The sequence below is a fragment of the Plectropomus leopardus genome, chromosome 11 (assembly GCF_026936395.1).
Source record: "Plectropomus leopardus strain MGB_pleo_1.0 chromosome 11, ASM2693639v1, whole genome shotgun sequence".
In the NCBI taxonomy this organism is placed as follows: domain Eukaryota; kingdom Metazoa; phylum Chordata; class Actinopteri; order Perciformes; family Serranidae; genus Plectropomus; species Plectropomus leopardus.
In genome coordinates this window covers 14,274,939-14,293,249 of record NC_142186.1, presented here as the reverse complement: position 1 = coordinate 14,293,249, position 18,311 = coordinate 14,274,939, and the positions used below count along the sequence as shown (strand labels likewise).

Below are 18,311 nucleotides of genomic sequence, written 5' to 3'. Positions count from 1 at the left end.
AGGTTTGGGTGAAAGGATAAAAATAAGGATCACAAAAGAAAAGTTGTTTTATATGATGTTTACACTATTGTTTATTGCTTATTCCATATGCCACCGTCTGATGTGTAAAGGAAAACACTGATGTTGTTGTTTTAACTATGCATCTCCCTCATAATCCATCTCTTTTTGAATTCATCTCCCCATCCTCCTGTCCTATCTTACCCTCATAAAACTGTAACACACCATATGCACCAGCAAAAGATCCTGCCATATTGTATGCAGTCATAAATCTCCTCACAGGAGGAGGTCCTTTTGTACCGTATGTTTATTAGTGAGTGCATATCTCCTCAATAATACATTCATTATTGACTTAAACCCAGTGCCTTCCAAACTATTTGCTGCAGCAGTGCAACTTGTAAGGTTTTGAAAAACTCTTTGAACAATGTTGTGCTGAAGGTATCATGCTTTTTTTTTTTCTCTCTTTTCCCCCTTCTCTCACCTTGCTGGTTGTGATCACTGACAGAAAGCATCAGCTTTTTGGGTATTCACGTGTGCTAGGGACCACCTGCCGAGAGAGCTGCTGCTGACAGCCTCCCACACACACACACACACACACACACACACACACACACACACACACACACACACACACACACACACACACACACACACACCCACCCACACACACACCTTAGAAAGCCTGTGATGTAACCTCTACCCCTCCTTGTCAAGAATTTTTTTTTATATAAATGTTTATGCAGGACAGAGAGGGTTACCGCCACCTCCTGTTTTCCCATCTCTTTCAACAGAAAACAAAAATCCAGGACATTTAGAGCAAATCATACTGCTTTAGATGTTTATTTCAGTCCTCCGTGTTCTCAGGGGTATTTGGTAGACTTTCAAAATAGTGTTTGATAAAACCTAGTCTGAATATGTAAGAGCACTTCCACAGAAAAAGGCTAAATCTGTCCCAATCAGCAGATTCACTTATTATTGGAAAAAAAAAGCAACCTACTTTTTTTCCTAATAAACAGAAAAGTTGTGTCATAGTTATCCATCAAGACTATCTTGAACTGCCATCTTCACAATCACACAGTTACGTACATTGCAGTTCAACAAATACAGAAGCACAGGAGAAACTTGTCCAGCTTGTCATGCCTGTGAGATGCCTAAAAAAAAAACTCTGTGGAAACTTACAAACTACCCTCCACAGTTTGATCATGCTGGAGGTCAACAATGTGGCCCTTAACCTCCAGCACAGGGCTCCAGTGGTGAGGAGGATGACTTTCAAAGACTTATTTTCTCCTCTGTTTCTCCAGAATCATCACACATTGTTGAGAACATTGGCAGTACAATAGTTATTGCATATATCAACCCTCAGGGAGGCAGACGCAGCTACACAAGCCACATAGACGGGTGCACAGCATGTGACTGTGGAGCAGTTATCATCTCCTTTTGTATCGCACATTACACATTTTGGGAACACTGAACACACGGGGTATTCTTCTCTCAAGAGGGTATCCGTTCAGCAGGGAAGGAAAATTGAACATGCAGGTCATCAGCTGGCCTACATATTGAAGAAATACTGTACCCCCAGGCTGCCATTATCTTTGTATTGTGAATTCACAATTCACACTTTTCTGTCTTTTCCAAACTGCAATGATTCTTGAGAAGTGTATAAGTTCACATGACTTTACAGGCTCTCACTGCCATAAGCCTGTAAACCCAACCCTGGGCAGGGTGAAAAAAATGCAGACTCAGTGATTTTAATATCATGAAAACACACTTGCTAACTATCTTCCGTGACCACTCACTCTATGCAGTAGTGTGCTATAATAGGGGATCTTTGTGAGCATAGCCTTTAAGAAGATGAACATAAACGCCACAGGTCTGACAACAGGATTCATCCATTGCAGAAGGACACCCCCAGGAGGCTCACTCCTCTAGGCTAAATTATGATGTTGAAGGACTGTGAGAGAATTCTCCCCCATGAAGCTCTGAGAACTCATTATGTCATCTGTTAGGCTGTATATATATGCCATATCATATCTACAAAAAATGATGCCTCACAATTTGTATTTAACCCATGTAATCTGAAAGGGTGCAATAATATGTATGAGTAGTTATGAAGAGCAAAATTGTATTTAGAGGCAAACAAAACACAGGCTTTCCCTCAAGATACTAGCGATCACTTCCCGTGTAAAACCAAGTGAACTCTGAATCATGGTTTACTTTGTGTAAACCAACTGAACCAACATTTGTTATTATGTCACGTTCCGGCAACTTTAAAAGTAGCCGACCACAGCACTAAATCCAACTTGAATTGCATTAGTACTAAGCAATATGACAGCATGATTAATATAGGCGTGATATAATGTTTGTAAACTTATTAATGGAGCAACTACTGTCATGCAGGTTGTGTGCAATTTACTTCAGAGCGAAGGTGGCTGGTGTCAGCAATATGACAGAGATCAAATTTTAGCAGAGGAAGGAGAGGGGACAGTGGTGCACATTTATTTACTTTTTGGGGATGAGAGGAGATAACAGGGTTAATCTACTGAAAAGACTAAAACTGCACCAATATGACAACATTTTGTATTTGAAGCCGAGGATAGAGGTTGTGAGATAAACTATCGTCAGACTACATTTCTATTTATATCTGATGCTCACTTGGAAAGCACAGCAGTGGAAGAGGACCAGCTGATTGATGAAGTCGAAATGAGGAATTATTTATGTGAACCTTCCTCATGTCACTATAATAAGCTAAACACAGCATCACCTGGCTGGAGGGAGATCACTGGGGAGCTGAAGGTTTCTGCTTAGGTAAATGTCCATCCCTAAAAACAAGCGAGGCTAACATGGCTTGCTATTAGCTACCTTGTATGTAATTTCCAGTAAATATCAGAATAGAAAACGTTTTCTGATTTTAAACAGTAGCATTACAAAGGTAGGCTACTCACCCATCTTTCAAGTGTTTTATGTCTCCAGTCTAACCTCGAGTGCGCAGCTCATAGCTATGTGGTTTGTTTACATTAAGTGACAGATGTGCATATTTTATGGAGCAAGTGTGGACAGAGCTCCAGTGTTAGGTGATGCTACATGACAGTTAGACACTCATTTTCTGTTGGAGCAGGGTGTCATTATGTTCCACTGTGGATTGACTTCTGAGTCAGGTGGGACATCTAGTAAAATTCCTTCAGCCGGTCTGGTCTTGTTTTTTTCTTAATATCAAAGTGGTTTGAAAATTTCCACACTAGCACAACCTTTGTCGACACCATGTTTCTTTTAATAAACCTAACCTATTTAACTTTGCTTTCCTAAACATAGCCTACGTAACTTGACTTTCTGGAACTTAACCTGTGTAATTTTGTGTTAAGTACATAACATGACAAAACCTATGTTAAGTATGTAACAATGCCATTTGTGGGGAGCTAATTTGTTAGATATCATGTGAACTGTTGTTGGAGGATGCTTTACATCAGAGAACAAGTTACCAATGCTTGGCAAGAGTATAGGTGTATACCAGATTTTCTTTATGGATATGACAACAAATATGATCTCAGTTTTGTCTATTACAAGTTAAACATTGTCGAGTTTGATGCTCACTTTCCACAGCAACACATCACGGTCAATTAAAATGTCATTTTGTAAAAACATAACTGACTTGAATCCAACCATGTATCTATCTTACACTATTCTGATCATCCTCCTCTGAACAAATACCATAACCTCTAAGTTGTACACTATCACTGCAGATTTGTTTGTTGTAGTTATTTTAATTGTTTATTTGTATGGCAGCATTCAGTACAGGGATAAGCATACATTTTCTTTTCAGCCATGGTATCGCCATATTATTTTGAGCACACAGTAATTGTTAAAGACATGTGGCTCGTGCTGGAAATGAGGCAAAAATGAATAAATAAATAAATAAACAAAAATAAAACATCTGTCTTTGCTATGGCCGTATTTTTAATAACTAATCCTTAATTGTGTACAGTATATGTCTTTCATTTTCTTGACATTTAACCGACCGTCTCAAGCTTGATGGGGCATGAAGACAGCGTAACAAGCACAATAATGTCCCTATCCCCCCTCCCTCACTCTCTCCCCCCTTCCTCCTTCTTTCTAATTCTTTATTTGCAGCGTACATTTTCACTGTTAAATGGAATTATGATCAAAGAGTTTGTGGCTGCCTATTGTGTGTCCTAACGTTAGTCACACATCAGTGAGTTGAATTTTGATCTGCCTGGAGCGCCGCAGACTAAAAAGCAAGGCAGACGGAGGGAGCAGCGAGAAAGTGGGGGAGAAGGAGGTGGGGGGGATAAAGAAAGCGAAAATAGGAAACATGGCAAAGAGCGAAAACAATGTACTCTGGTGCCAGGATCTTTTTTTTTTTGGTGTATATTGCTGCCTCTCTCTACCTCTTCCCCTCTCTCACTTGCCATCTCTTTTTCTCTCTGTCTCCCTTGAAGCTTGTCAGTTAGAGCCTTGGCTGCCACCAAGGGAATTGGAGGGTATAGGATGTGTGTGTAGCAGTGGAGGGAGGGTAACAGACTGAGAGGAAGTGAGATGAAGAGAAAGAGAGAGAGGAAGAGTCACGGGTGGGTTGAATAATGAGGTAATGTAATAATGCTTGTCTTCTCTTTGTGATGACACTACTGAAACATCTCCACACAAATGCTAAAATGTGCAAATTCTCCACTGTGACATGTAAAAATATCACTAGAAAATGCCATTTTGTCACCCTTTAGGGAAATTGATAGATACGTAAATACAGTGTGTGTAGTATACTGAGAATGAAACCTTAAATGCTGTCCTGAAAACATGGACTAACATTAAAAGGTTTCTTGCACCTAAAATATACACAATAATTTAGATCTTTACCTAATTATATCTCTTCCTACCCTCTTTTTGTTATACACACAATGAAGTTCTATAAGCACCAGTTATTTAAGAATTTTCTGTTTAACTTTTTCTAGTTAAGTAAAATATTGCACTGCCTAATGTACTCTCACAGTGATATGGACATGATGACAAACCACACATGCTCTAAATGCAAACATGGGAAAGCTGTTTTTTGCCTGAATTTCCATCAAGTGCATTCTTTTGAAGATATGAGATTTCTTCGGGGCACTGGCGATATTCAAATCAACAGTTTCTATGAGTGTTCCATTAAAAACACCCCACGGCTTGGTTGTCTATAGACTCAAGTTATACTTTTAGTTGAGTCACAAATGATCCTGTCACTGGCCCTTTGGCCCTCTTGTCTAATTATTATTAGCCCTGCCTCCGGTTTTTAAGCCTCAGTGCCGCTGCTCAGTGCTCAGTTTATAAAGTGAGCAAGAGGATGATGTATTGTATCCATTAAACTGTCCTTTGTTGATATCGCTATCAAATATGAGGTTAGTTTCTATACAGGAAGTCTTTTTGATCCATTGCCTGTTTTGTGATTTGTTGCTGTTGTCTTTATTCTTGACATTTTTTTTAACTCACTGACAGAGTAGATACTCCAAGTGCTCAGTTCCTCTCATGCTCTCAACATTTGAGGGATTCAAGGGCCGATATGTTATATCAGAAAAGAAAAAGCCGTCAGAGAGCTTGTGTTTATACAATAAAGGCTTGCTTAAAACAGCTCTTTGCAGTAGCTGTGATGAATAACAGTACGCATTTCTTTTCATACTAAACTACTGTATTCAATGCACATACAATGCACACTTAAGTTCACACACACACTCATACCCGACACTTCACCTCTGCTTAACTCCCCTGACATTCTTAAGCCCACAGAGGTTTGACGTTGAACCCGTTGTGAACTTATTAGTTTGCAAATGCCTGTACAATACGCCTGTGTTTATGCATGAATTTGCATGTGTTTTTGTGAATGTATATGTGCCTAACTCTGCTGAGTGATGGATGGATATTTGAAGGGAATGATGATAGGCTGTGTGTGCTTTCTTGTGTGTTTTCAGTACATTTATTTTACTATTGCTAGTACATCTTGCAAAGACCATGACCTTCCTCAGGAACATCTCCCTCCTCAGGAGGGGATTGGGGTCTTGGCCTGAGGAAGATAATTGGTAGCCATAACACAGGCAGGCAAAGACAAACATGCCAAAACAGTTAGTTTAATTTACTATGGCCATATCACACACTCACAGCAAACCCAAAAGAAGACAAAAGCAAAGCATGGATTAAATCAATTCTTGGTCAGCTCACATCATAAAAAATGAACATTGCAGTGACTCTTTTTCTTTCCTCCAGGTGGGGTAAAATAGCTCTTAATATTCAAAGATAACCCGTATCCAGCAGATTAAGTCATCTGTAAGCGTACGATACAATACAATGTGTCTGCTGTAGATGGCTGCCCAACCCAGCCACACGCAGGCAGATATCTCGTGCCTCATTGAAGCAGCACTGACCAGGCCAACCTTCAGTGACACAACTACAGCACACATGGGATCTGCACGTCTGTCCTAGAAGAAGAGAGTTCAGGGGTCTTGGCTCCTGGAAAATAATTGGGTAGCAGACAGACAGGCTATAGTCAAGCCAGGCCAAATTTATCCAAGTAGCAGACAGACAGACATAAACTAGACAGTTAGTGAGTCCAGAGAGGCCAGAGCAGCACTGACCAGGCCAACCAGTATGTTGACATGTTTTCACACCCAGAACACACCAGGGGATATATGGAGTCGAGATGTGGAACTGCTCTGTGGAGGGCTGCCCTTTCAATCCTCTGCCTGTCATTTTTTTTAAATCTTAAATTAAGTTACACAATCAAGCTTTTATTATAACAAATAAATAAAAATGTAGTTTGGGATGTTTAATGGCATTGCTTGGTTTAAAGAACATAATATTTTCACCCTGTTTGATATTATGTCAAATTCCAGTTCAGTTAAATAAGCCATCGTCATGCATGGTAAAGTCTGCTCTTCTGTCCTGTTCAGACTGAGAAATACACCTTCAAAGAAAATATGTTTTGAAGCAATATTCAACAGAGGTGATAAGATAATAGTTGTAGTCTTAAATTGAATTTCAGTGATGTTTTGCCAATACAGCGAGTCTTTAGGTCGTCAAACCATTTTTTCCTGTTAGCACAAAAGGGGAAACATAGTCAGCCAGCATTTTATATACAGTATAGAGGATTAATGAAAGTCATCAAGAATCTCCTTATTTAGATTTTGTGGCACAAAGCCAATGTGTTTGCACCCCAGCCAAAGTGGCAGTAACTGACCAAGCCAGCCTGCCAGGTGACAGGACATGCCCTCACATTCCTTCACATCTGCAACACACTGGGGATCTATGGGGACAGCTGGGGCAGACAAGGTGAGAGCCTCAGTTCTCGTTGGTGAGAGAGACACGGTAATTGGCCTACAGACATATACAGAATGCATAACCTGCCCAACACAGTTTCAACTCTGGTATTGTTACAGTTGAAGAAGTCCCTTACCAAGTGTCTATAGCACTGTATCTATCCTGCGTTATACTTCATAGCAGAGGTGGAATTATTACTAGAATATTGCATTTAAGTACCATTACTTTTAAGATATTTCACCCACGTAAAAGTTAAAGGTCTTGGGTAAAACTGTACTTAAATAAAAGTAAAAGCATGCCAATTAATATGTACTCTGAGTAAACTACGGTCAAATTTTAAATGAGCAGTGATAAATACTACTACTACTGTTAAATTAAAGAACCACTTTACAAGATAAATTGCACTTAATGTCAACTTTCACACAAGTGGAACATCAGCAGCAAAACCCATTGTGTCTAAATAAACAGTAAATTCCATTTCTATTAACTGAGCTTTGCAGCCTGTGCATACAACTGATTATCAATTATAACCGCCTTTCTCAGTGAAGCCTCACTAGAATCAACTAGCAAAGTGACAAAACTCAGACAACTCAAAATAAATGACCAACAATAACTAAAAAAGAGCTCTGAACACCATAGCTGCATTAACAGCTGCATTAACAGCCTGACATTTTTGAAATTTAGAGTAGAATTTAACATCACCAAAACAGACAGTTTGGACATATATAAATACCACAAACACCACAGCGGCTGCAGCTACAAACACACATGTCCTACTGGACTGTGTCCTAACTGGATGCGACACAAGCATCAGTGACTAAATCAGTTTTATTGGACTGTTTCTGTTAGACTGTCTGAACTGCCTGCAAGGCGAAGCAGCACAATGCAGTGCAACACCGGGTGATATGGTGCAGCAAAAGCAAAACTTTTGAAAGCACTGCAATGAACGATGAACACAATTTTTTTTTCCTGATACCTCCTTTTGCTTCTAACCACCAGATAAGAACGCAAATTGACCAGAAACAAAGTTTCGACTTTTTTTCTTTTTTGGGGGACGTGTCAGTCCATCACCTTGGTACAGGCTGAAATATATATTTACAATTATGAAATGGACTGCGATGCAATTTTGTACAGACATTTATTGTCTGCAGAGGATGAATTCTTATGACTGGTGATCTAAACACTTTTCATTTAGTGCCATCATCATATCTAAATTTAAACTTGTGCAATACTTTGGTTTATGTCCAAATAGCTGAAATAACTGTAATAATGTTCACATCATCAACCATTTTTACCAAGCTAACATGCTTAAACAGGATGGTGAACATAGTAAACACTGCAGCTGCGTAACATCTGAATGCTTACATCTGAAATGTACCTACAGTCTTGCAGAGCTCTTGCGTGGCTGTACTCTTTGGCTTGTTATTCAGCTCAATTTGGGATCTATCACCTAAACTACTCAAGTAGATCATGTATCATAATATGTACTAAATTTACTAATTTTATTATTGTGTTTTTTTTTGTGAATCAAATGTGTAATATACGTTAAACCCAAGATAGATACAGTATGACCTCACCTCGTCTAATGGAAGATCATTTTAAAAGTGTATTGTTTTCAGCTGACATCTGAATCAAGTTCTGGAGATGTCTTAAATTGAACATTTAAAATGTTTTTCTTTTTTTCAGATTTGGACCCCATGCTCTGTTATAAGAACTCTTGACACTGTTGCATGTGTTTCTTTTTAATGTCCCTTTGAAGAGCATGGCCAAATTAAGAGTAGCTAAGGGGATTCAGGCCAGGTTTGAGACTGCATGTGCACGAGTGCGTACAAAAGTGTGTGTGTGTGTGTGTGTGTGTGTGCGTGTGCGTGTGTGTGTTGGGTTAGTGTATGTGTGCTTTTGGCCCCAGGGAGTCCAACTCAGACCAAATTACCTGTCAGGGGTTGACATCACCTACCCCCCAGCCAACCATACACAGAGGACAACTGGGCCCTGCTCCAAGGCTCCTGCGATCTGTCAGCTCAACTAGCCTCTCGTTCTTTCTCTCTCCATCTATCTGAATATACATTCTTTCGTTCTTTTTTTCCTTTCCTTTTCTTTCCCCTCCTTCTTTCAGTTTATTAGTACGGGTCAGGAAAGTCAGGACAGTCTCTGAAAAAAGCTGCCCAATGTCTCCCTCTGGTGCTGGTTATTATTGCAGCCTGTTTGACACTATACCATACAATGATGCCCACACACACACACACACACACACACACACACACACACACACACACACACACACACCACATAGGGATGCTAGACACATATAAATGCTGGTGTCTTTTTCTGTCACACACACCTGGAGGTGGATGTGTCAGGGGTCTTTGTATCCTCGGGTCCAAAGGCCCCTGGCTGTCTCTCATCATGTTACTATCACCGGCTGTGAATGGATGCCCCCAACACACAGATAGTCATTCAGACACTGAGACACACCACAAATTGCCCCCAAACAAGTCCACACACACCCACACACACACATAATTGAAAATGAATGTCCCCCATAAGCATAATACCCGCACAGGATGATACACTGTTACCCCCCACACACAGTTCCCTCTCTCTATTTCAGTGTGTGTATCTCTCTTTCTCACACACACCCTGTGACCCCCTACGGTCACCAGAGAGTGAGAAAATGGAGCCTGAACCAACATGTCTGATTGGGCTGCACTTGTCAAAACAGCAGTAGAAGGCATGGAATGAAGCTGAATGTTCTCAAGACTGTTCTCTCAAGGTCACCGATTTTTCAACTAGACTTCCTACAGGGAAAAGACTTGACTGACGACTGACTTGACTGAGCACACACAATATGTGACATGTATAATGTATTTTTAACACTATGGGACAAAGCTCAATACAGCTTCTGTTGTTTGTAGTGAATGCAACAAGGTTTTGCAGTGGATGCAACACTGTGCAATGGCTGCCCGCAAGTTGCATATTTTCATCCAAACCACAAATTACAGCGGCTTATTTTACCCACTAATAGTGAAACCAAACACTGTAATAATGGTTGTCATTCAGTTGAGCTACATGAAGTGCTCATATGGTTTCTTAAGAAATGTATACGCATCTTCTAGCTGTGAAAAACATACCATGATGCCGTCTTTCACCACATGTTGGCATTTTACTTGGATTTGACCATCCCAGGGATCTTCAATGCATTCACAAACTTCCTGGTTCAAATCTGGCTGAGGACCAGTGTGTGTCCCCGGCTAGTTTTCAGAGGGGTGACCAGATACATCCACTGAAAATCTTGGGGTGACACCAAAATCAAAAGTCCTATCCAAATTTCAGGGATCTGATTATGCTCTTTTAGTAGTCTATTTAGGCTAGTTGAAAATGCTGTCAATACAGAATTTAATGATTCACTTTCACTTTTTCTTATTTTACAGTTAATATTTCAAATTTTATGTTGTGCATAGACTACTACTGGAACTGTTAACAGTTTGAGTTCCAAAACAACCTGTTTTGATGTGGTATGTATCTATACATGTGATTCATTGTTCTTCGAATTGTCATTTTCCTTAAAAAGACAAAAATACAGCTTTAATTTGAAGGAGTACATTGATTTTAATGAACACAACATTTACTAAGAACAAGCATTCTCAAATTTAGGGAAGACTTGCGGGTAGCTACAAACCCATTTTCATTCAGATATCAGATACCAGTTGATCCCTTGCCAAAATTTAGTACATCTATAAAGCACCATGGGGATCAGGTGAGCAGGGGGGTGTTATCAGCCATTGCTGCAGACCTCCAGACATGTCATATCCCTCTATCTATATTGTCTGTCATTCCTCAATTTAGAAGAGTAAAATGCCTTAAAATATTTTTTAAAACATTCTTTAAAACTTTGTGACAATACATGTTCTATTTTAGGGGTATTTTAGTTGGTGAAGATATTTATAAGTAATGACAAAACTATATATTATACATGTAAAAACTGAATTTTGTCATTAATGTTTATTTCTAAAGCTGCATATTTTATGAATGGTGAGTTAGTTTAGCATATATAAAAACTGTAGTGTGTGGAATGCTGAAATTCAGTTTCTTCACACACATTATACAATGCATAAATACAGAGACAAATATAAGAACAATGTAACAAGTCTTTAAGTGTTAGCCTTTTAATAGCCTGAGACATGTCCAGGTCCAGCTGGAGCCCACAAAAAGTCTCTGTTTGTCTCTTGTTCCTTTCATCTCTCTCTGTCTCTCTGTCTGTATGTATGGGTAGGTACACTTTGTTGGCGAATGAGTGAGAATTGAACAATCTATATTCCTTTTAATAGTATTACTATTACTTTTTTCTCTTGATTTTGTATGTATGTAAATATGCATTCACGCGCTATTTGGTGTGAAGCACATTGAGCTTACATTGTATGAAATGTGCTTTATATGCTGTATATAAATGTATAAATGGACATTAACTTCAATCTCTCGCAGTATGAGAAACAAGCAGTATTTAACCTACAGAAAAGTATGTATATATACTAAATATACATATAGTATATATGCACCTTTTTAATCACATTTTTTCAAAATTTTAAAAAGTCCACAAAAAGTTGCATCATATTAGATTTGCTATAGGATCCCGTCTGAAAAAGGAGGAGATACTTTCTCAAGGCAGCAGACCAAAGAATCACAAACACCAAAGCTTAATGGGGGATTTTTTTGCAACACCACTGATATTGCCTGATAAATCAACTCCTGCATGCACACAGAAATGCATCATCTGATTTATCCAACCACCGTGAAGGACTGAAATTGCTTTTTTCCTGTGTGACAACACTCCTGCTCCATGCTGAAGGGCTTCTTTTAAGACCTAGTAGCTTCAACCAGGTTTTTCGATGTGTCAGGATTTCTATTCATTTGGCGTCCAGGCATGTAAAAACCACCACAGTCTCACCCACATGTAAATGCTCTCAGTACACGTCGACATAAACCCATTTCCACTCAGGGACAGCTGGACTTAAAGTTATTTAGTGATGCTGTCAGCCGATTTATTCCTACTTGGTCCAATTTACATGGAGCTTTCTCCGTCTTGAGCTACGCGGCTTCCTTGTTGCGACTGAATGTGTGTGGGGAAGATCCATCCTTTCAAGCAGACTGAGTTTCAGCATTGAGTCTGAGATTGACTAGCTGTCACCAGATATTGATTTCCTCTCGCCTACTTAGTTCATAGCAATAAGCCAAGGGTAAATCCCAGGGTACCACACAGTTCCTGCATGGACAGGAGCCTGCAATTCACTAATGCATTGTTTTGGTATTATTTTTTTCCTGTGATGTAAAAACCATGTTATACTATTAACTTTGAAACATTGTCCAAACACTCATAAGCCTCAACACACCATCATTCAGAATTATCTCTGCATGCAATCTGTTAAACTAACGAAGTTATCAGGATAAAGCTAAGTTAAAAAACATGATTGTTTTTTTCTCTCTGAACAGAGACATAAAGAAGCTTTATGGCCCAAAGCAGGTAATGCATAAACAATTAAAGGTTTACTATTAAAATGCCATCAATACAAACAAGGCTTACAAGTTCCTGAATTATGATGTTGTGGCATTCATCAGCTGATTAGTGATCATGATTGTTACGATCCCAGTGGTTAATCGGCTCGCTAAAAGAATAATGAGAGGACGCTTGTTAGCAAGCCAAACACCTGCAAGGGCAGACGCTCTGTCAGTGTCTGTGTCTCTGTGTGTGTGTGTGTGTGTGTGTGTGTGTGTGTGTGTGTGTGTGTGTGTGTGTGTGTGTGTGTGTGTGTGTGTGTGTGTGTGTGTGTGTGTGTGCGTGTATGTGGATGGGTGGTTGGAAGTGGTCCAAGTGGAGCACTAATACCTGCACTTGTTGCCACTCAAATAAGAGAATCTGGCAGAGGCACTGCTCAACTCATCACCCATCAGCATACAGCAAAATAACACAACTCTGCTGCTTTCAACTTCTTTTTTTTCTAACACTACTACATATTCTCTGACTTTTTTCTTTTTCTCTGATTTGTTCGTTCCTCACTCTAAAACCTTCTCATAATATTCCCTTGTCTAGGATTTAGGGACTTCTACTGGCAAAAATGGTATATAATATTCATAACTATGTTTTCATTAGTACATCATCTAATGAAACATCATCAATCATCTGAAAATACAAATCGCTTGTGTTTTTGTTATCTTAGATTGAGCCGTTTATATCTACATATGAAACAGGTTCTCTTTCACAGAGTATGTTTAGAGAGGAAATATCAAACACTACCTCCATCTGAGTTTTCAGCACTCTGTCAATAAAACAACTTAATGCACAGAAACCTTGCACACTGAGTTTGATGCTTTTTGTTTTTCTATTCATTGGAAAATTCACAATATGAGACACATTTGCTCCCTTGCTTTTTCTCCACTAGAGGTACCTCCCTGGCATTCGCTACTTCTCCTCTTTGTCTCGTGCACTGAGGTCCTCATCCAACTGCTTGTCATCATAATCCACCTGAATATCACTATCTGACCTTGTTAAAGTGAGCCATCCAAGTTATGAAAAGATACTGAGCACTCTGCTCCTTTCTTCTGATACTGATGTGTTCTGCTGCCACATTTTCTTCAGCGCTTCTTGCTCAAACAACTCTGCAGGCTTTTGACAGATGTAAAAAATACAGAAAATCAAACAAAAAACTTTAATGGCGGATGAAAGATTTGGACTCAGTCTACAAACGTGATTGACACAACGTGAGGTCGTTTTTTTTTTTTATACATAAGGCCATTTAAAAAACTGACTCAGTGTGCAAAGACCTTAAGTTGTCCTACATGTTTGGCACGTTCTGCAACCTCACCCTTTAGATGCCACTAAATCCTACAAACCTGAACGAAAAGGTATATCGGCAAGGAAGGAGTATCCAACAGGACCATTTTTGTTCTAAGTGAGACCTTTTGTTTTCCAGGCAAATACAAAAAACTGCTCGGTTATCAGCACATATGACTAAACGCAATAGTATTTAACATCTAAACATAGTAAACCTATTTGAAGTCAGAATCATTTTCTGTCTTTCAATATCGTTTACCTCCACATCAATATACATTGAATTGGACAAACATTAGAAATACCTTTTAGCCTACAGTGGCACAAACTACAGCGTCCAAAACAGAGTAGAATCAAATAGAGAGAGGGAGATAGATAGATGCAGTAGATAGAGGGAAATATTGCAAACACTGTTTTCACTGTTGTGGCAGCTCAGCAGGGGGGCGGGCAATATTTTTTCCTGCTAGTGGAAACCCAGATAACTAATAAATGTTACATACAGTAGTTCCTGTGTGTGTGTGTGTGTGTGTGTGTGTGTGTGTGTGTATCTGTAAAATATGTGTGTGTGCAGTGGGAGGTGATTTGTGTGTTTGTGTGTTGGGGATATACAGTAGTTATGTATGCAGGACCACTAAGTCAGATCAAATAGATGTCTACTATCCTCCACATCTCCTCAGCCTAAGATGAGTAGCCTCTATCTATGGAGACCAGCAGTAGCCTATATGCATTAAGACGCACAAGTCCCTCTTCACTTACAATTATATCTCGGCAACCAAGCATTTTTAAGATTAGCTTAGTCACTATACACAGTCCATCCCAGTTACCACCCCCCCAGACATAAAAAATGTCACAGGGAGGTAGCACAGCAAAAATTGTAATAAACAATAAACAAATTCGTGGAGCCCCTATCACAAAAAAAGTATATGTCTGATGAGACTTAGAAAGACAGAATAAATTAAACTACTATCACTTTTTAAAAAAAAAAAAGTTCAGTCGCAAAATAAAAACCCCTGATTTCTAATCTAACCTACTGCTATGTTTTTCAGTGTTGGTCATTGGATTGGAGCATTGCTGGCACATAGTTTCCTAAGGAAAACCCCTTTTCAGCATTGTTTCCCAGCGAATGTCATACCAGATTAGGGGCAATGCAGAGGGACAGTGGAGGGTGAAGGGGTACGTTTGACGTGCATCATGGGTCGAGGCAGACAGACCCCCTGCTGGGTGGCCTCGGCTGTCGTAACCTTTAATTATAGCTACATTGACAGGGTTGCAGATGGTCCAGCTGAAGAGGGATTAAAGACACAGGATTGTACACATCCTCTGTGAATCTGTATCTTCTCCTCTGTTTTTTCTCTCTCTGTCTCTTTTGCTCACTACTATTTAGCCTCTATTCATTTTTCATGGACTCAAATCCTGTTCTTGCCCTTAACCAAACTGTCTCTGCAAGAGCTTTATTTTATGAAATTCACAATATCATATGTATCATTTTAAAGTGATTTTATGATCTTCTTTAGAAACACGCTTCATTTTACACCTGGTATCCAGGGTTTGCATTAGCTAGCATGTTCTGGCAGTTGTAAGTTGTCCGGCAGATGGAAATATCAACATCCAAAATTAGTGGGAAATATACCAAATAAATAAATTCACTGATAGCACACTAAGATAGCCTACTATTTTGTGACCTACAACATATGTCGCCAAGACAACTTAAATTTATAAGTCGAATAATTGTTTAGTCTGACTAAAACTTGACTTTTAAAATACATGTAAACATGTTAGACGGAAATCAAACAAAATCAAATTTCTCAAAGTCAGACTAACATATCTAGAAAATGCGGTGCGAAGTCGAGTTACTCCGTCATGTATACGCCTCCTCCAGACTTGAACTGGCCTAGATGTTCTGCGCGCGCTCCTTGTCAATGCGCCCGGCTTTGACCCAAAAGTCAAACTGCATAAATTAATAAAAGAAAAATGGGAAAGAAAACTTAAAAGAAGAAGGGAAGAAAACAAAAAATGAAGAAGGTTTCTGTTGTGCTTATTTTATTTACTCTGTTGCTTTGCTAACGACACGTGTTCCCCCACTGGATAATGTTTTACACCTGTTAACGCATACGCCTCCCTCTTTGGACAGGGATAGGGACTGTTTGTTATTTGTGAGGGAGGAAGGGGTGGTGCAAAACAGGCAAGGCATTTTAGAAAATGAAGCATTGAGAAGGGACTTGTATGTTTTTATTCATGAGGGAGGAGCATACACCTTAAATGGTAGTGTTTTGTATTTATTTAAACAGAAAAAGTCACACCCGAGCCACCCGCTCGTCTGATAAATAAATGACAGTCCCTTGGAGGGTTTTGGGTCAAAAACTTTTCCTTACGCAACAACTGATTGAGGCAATGGTAGCCCAGCGTTCAGTGGAGTAAAATGAAGGAGTCTGTTGTTTTTGATATAACAGCTTCAAATCTCTGCCGGTAATGGCTGACTTACAGCAAGGTTAAGCAGAGACAATATTCTTAAACTGACATAGATTTTTTAAGTGGTTTAAAACTTATCAATTAAGGCAGCGTTTACTTAGCACCATTTGAGTATATGTACGTGGCGCGGTGGTTTCCTACTAAATTGTTAAATCTCCACGGTGCTTGTATATTGGAACAAGGACAGTAGTCCAATTAAAAGGCATAAGCAAGCTATAACCGTACCTCGACTTAACTGTGCATGTGAATGTATTGATCGAGTCCTTTTCCTTCTTTGCCTCTGCCACTAAACTTAGTCGCTCTGTTCAACAGACCTCTTATTCATGTAGCCTAGTTTCTTTTCAAGTAGTTTAATTTGAAGCGTTGAATTGCAGATTAAATGAGGCTGTTATATGGCTATTTAAAACAAAAGTCCATAAGTTGTTCTGTATATGGCCAAGATGGGTAATATTAACGGCCATACTGTCTGTAACAAAAAAAAAAAAAAAAAAAAGTCTTGCGAAGCCTTGCTGAATTATGAGCAGATTGTATTGGGCATGTAGCCCAACCTCCATTCTGCATTGGCAAATACAGGACGTAGCATGATGTTCATATAGTGTTACAAAGTGGCTTGGCTTTGCATTTAACTGACATTGTGGTTTTGCATCCCATCCCAGACTTGCTGCAAATGCTGAAATGTTTCATATTTAACCATGACCATGATCTTTCCCTGATCAGTTTTTAACTATTTCTCGAAATAAAACCACTTTACTTAATTAAATAAAAGTTTAGATTCATGAGGACACTGAAGCTAAAAGAGAGCATGAGTCATAAAATGGATGGATGTTTCTTTTCCATTCTCTAGTGTGTTTTTCCCTCCTCCTACAAAACCTTGCATTCATGCTTCTGAAAGCCCCTTCTTCCCTCATTCATACAAACATTAGTTGTGCTTTTACATATTTGGGGATTTTCTACGAAAAAGCTGTCAGTAATTGATGTCATTACCATGCATCACCTGTCATTGCCTTGCTAAATGCACAGGGACAGAGATTCACCTAAATGGCAGCTAGGAACAGTCAGGCTCAGGAAAGGTGGAACTAGACAATGGAGTGCACTTGGATAATGGTATGCATTTGTGCCTTTGAGTCAAATACAGATGTGGCTAAGGACAGAGACAGAGTGAAGTACAGAAGGAAATAAAAGGGGAAAGAGAAAAGACAGAACAGAAATAGAGGGGAGGTGCTAATGAGAGAGAAGAGAGCAATCATTTCTTCAAGTGATTGCATAGATGAGGGATAATTTATTATGAATGTGTGCCTAGCTTCCTTTGACTTAGATGCATTAGCTTTGCCCCACAACTGTTTCTCAATAGATCTCTGGAATCTCAATTTAGTCCCCCAGTATCATGCAAATGGCTGACTGTTGGCCAGCTCCTAATTCATAGATTGCACTCACTGGCCCCATCGCCAAACCATTGTCCCATAATTAATGACTCATTCTCAGTCTTTTTTTTCTCTAGTAAGGTTATTGCTATTAAAAACCTAAACCTCAGATGGGGGAGCGAAGACAAACACAAAGTGAATTTACAAGATCAATAAAATATTCGGTAAGGAATTCGAAAATTTTAAACATATAAAGACTACAGGGTACATAATAATAATAGAAGTGATGATAAAAGTAACATACAAATGTACAGATTGTTACACCAATTAGTGCTGTTATAATGTCACTTATCATTTGTACATAATGA

At 39.2% G+C, this 18,311-nt stretch overlaps 1 long non-coding RNA gene across 1 annotated transcript in view; it reads right to left on the bottom strand.

Moving 5' to 3' along the window:
* LOC148188218 (uncharacterized) overlaps positions 1 to 18,311 on the bottom strand; it is a 161,305-nt gene that overhangs the window by 56,784 nt on the left and 86,210 nt on the right. The gene's annotated exons all lie outside the window — the stretch shown is intronic.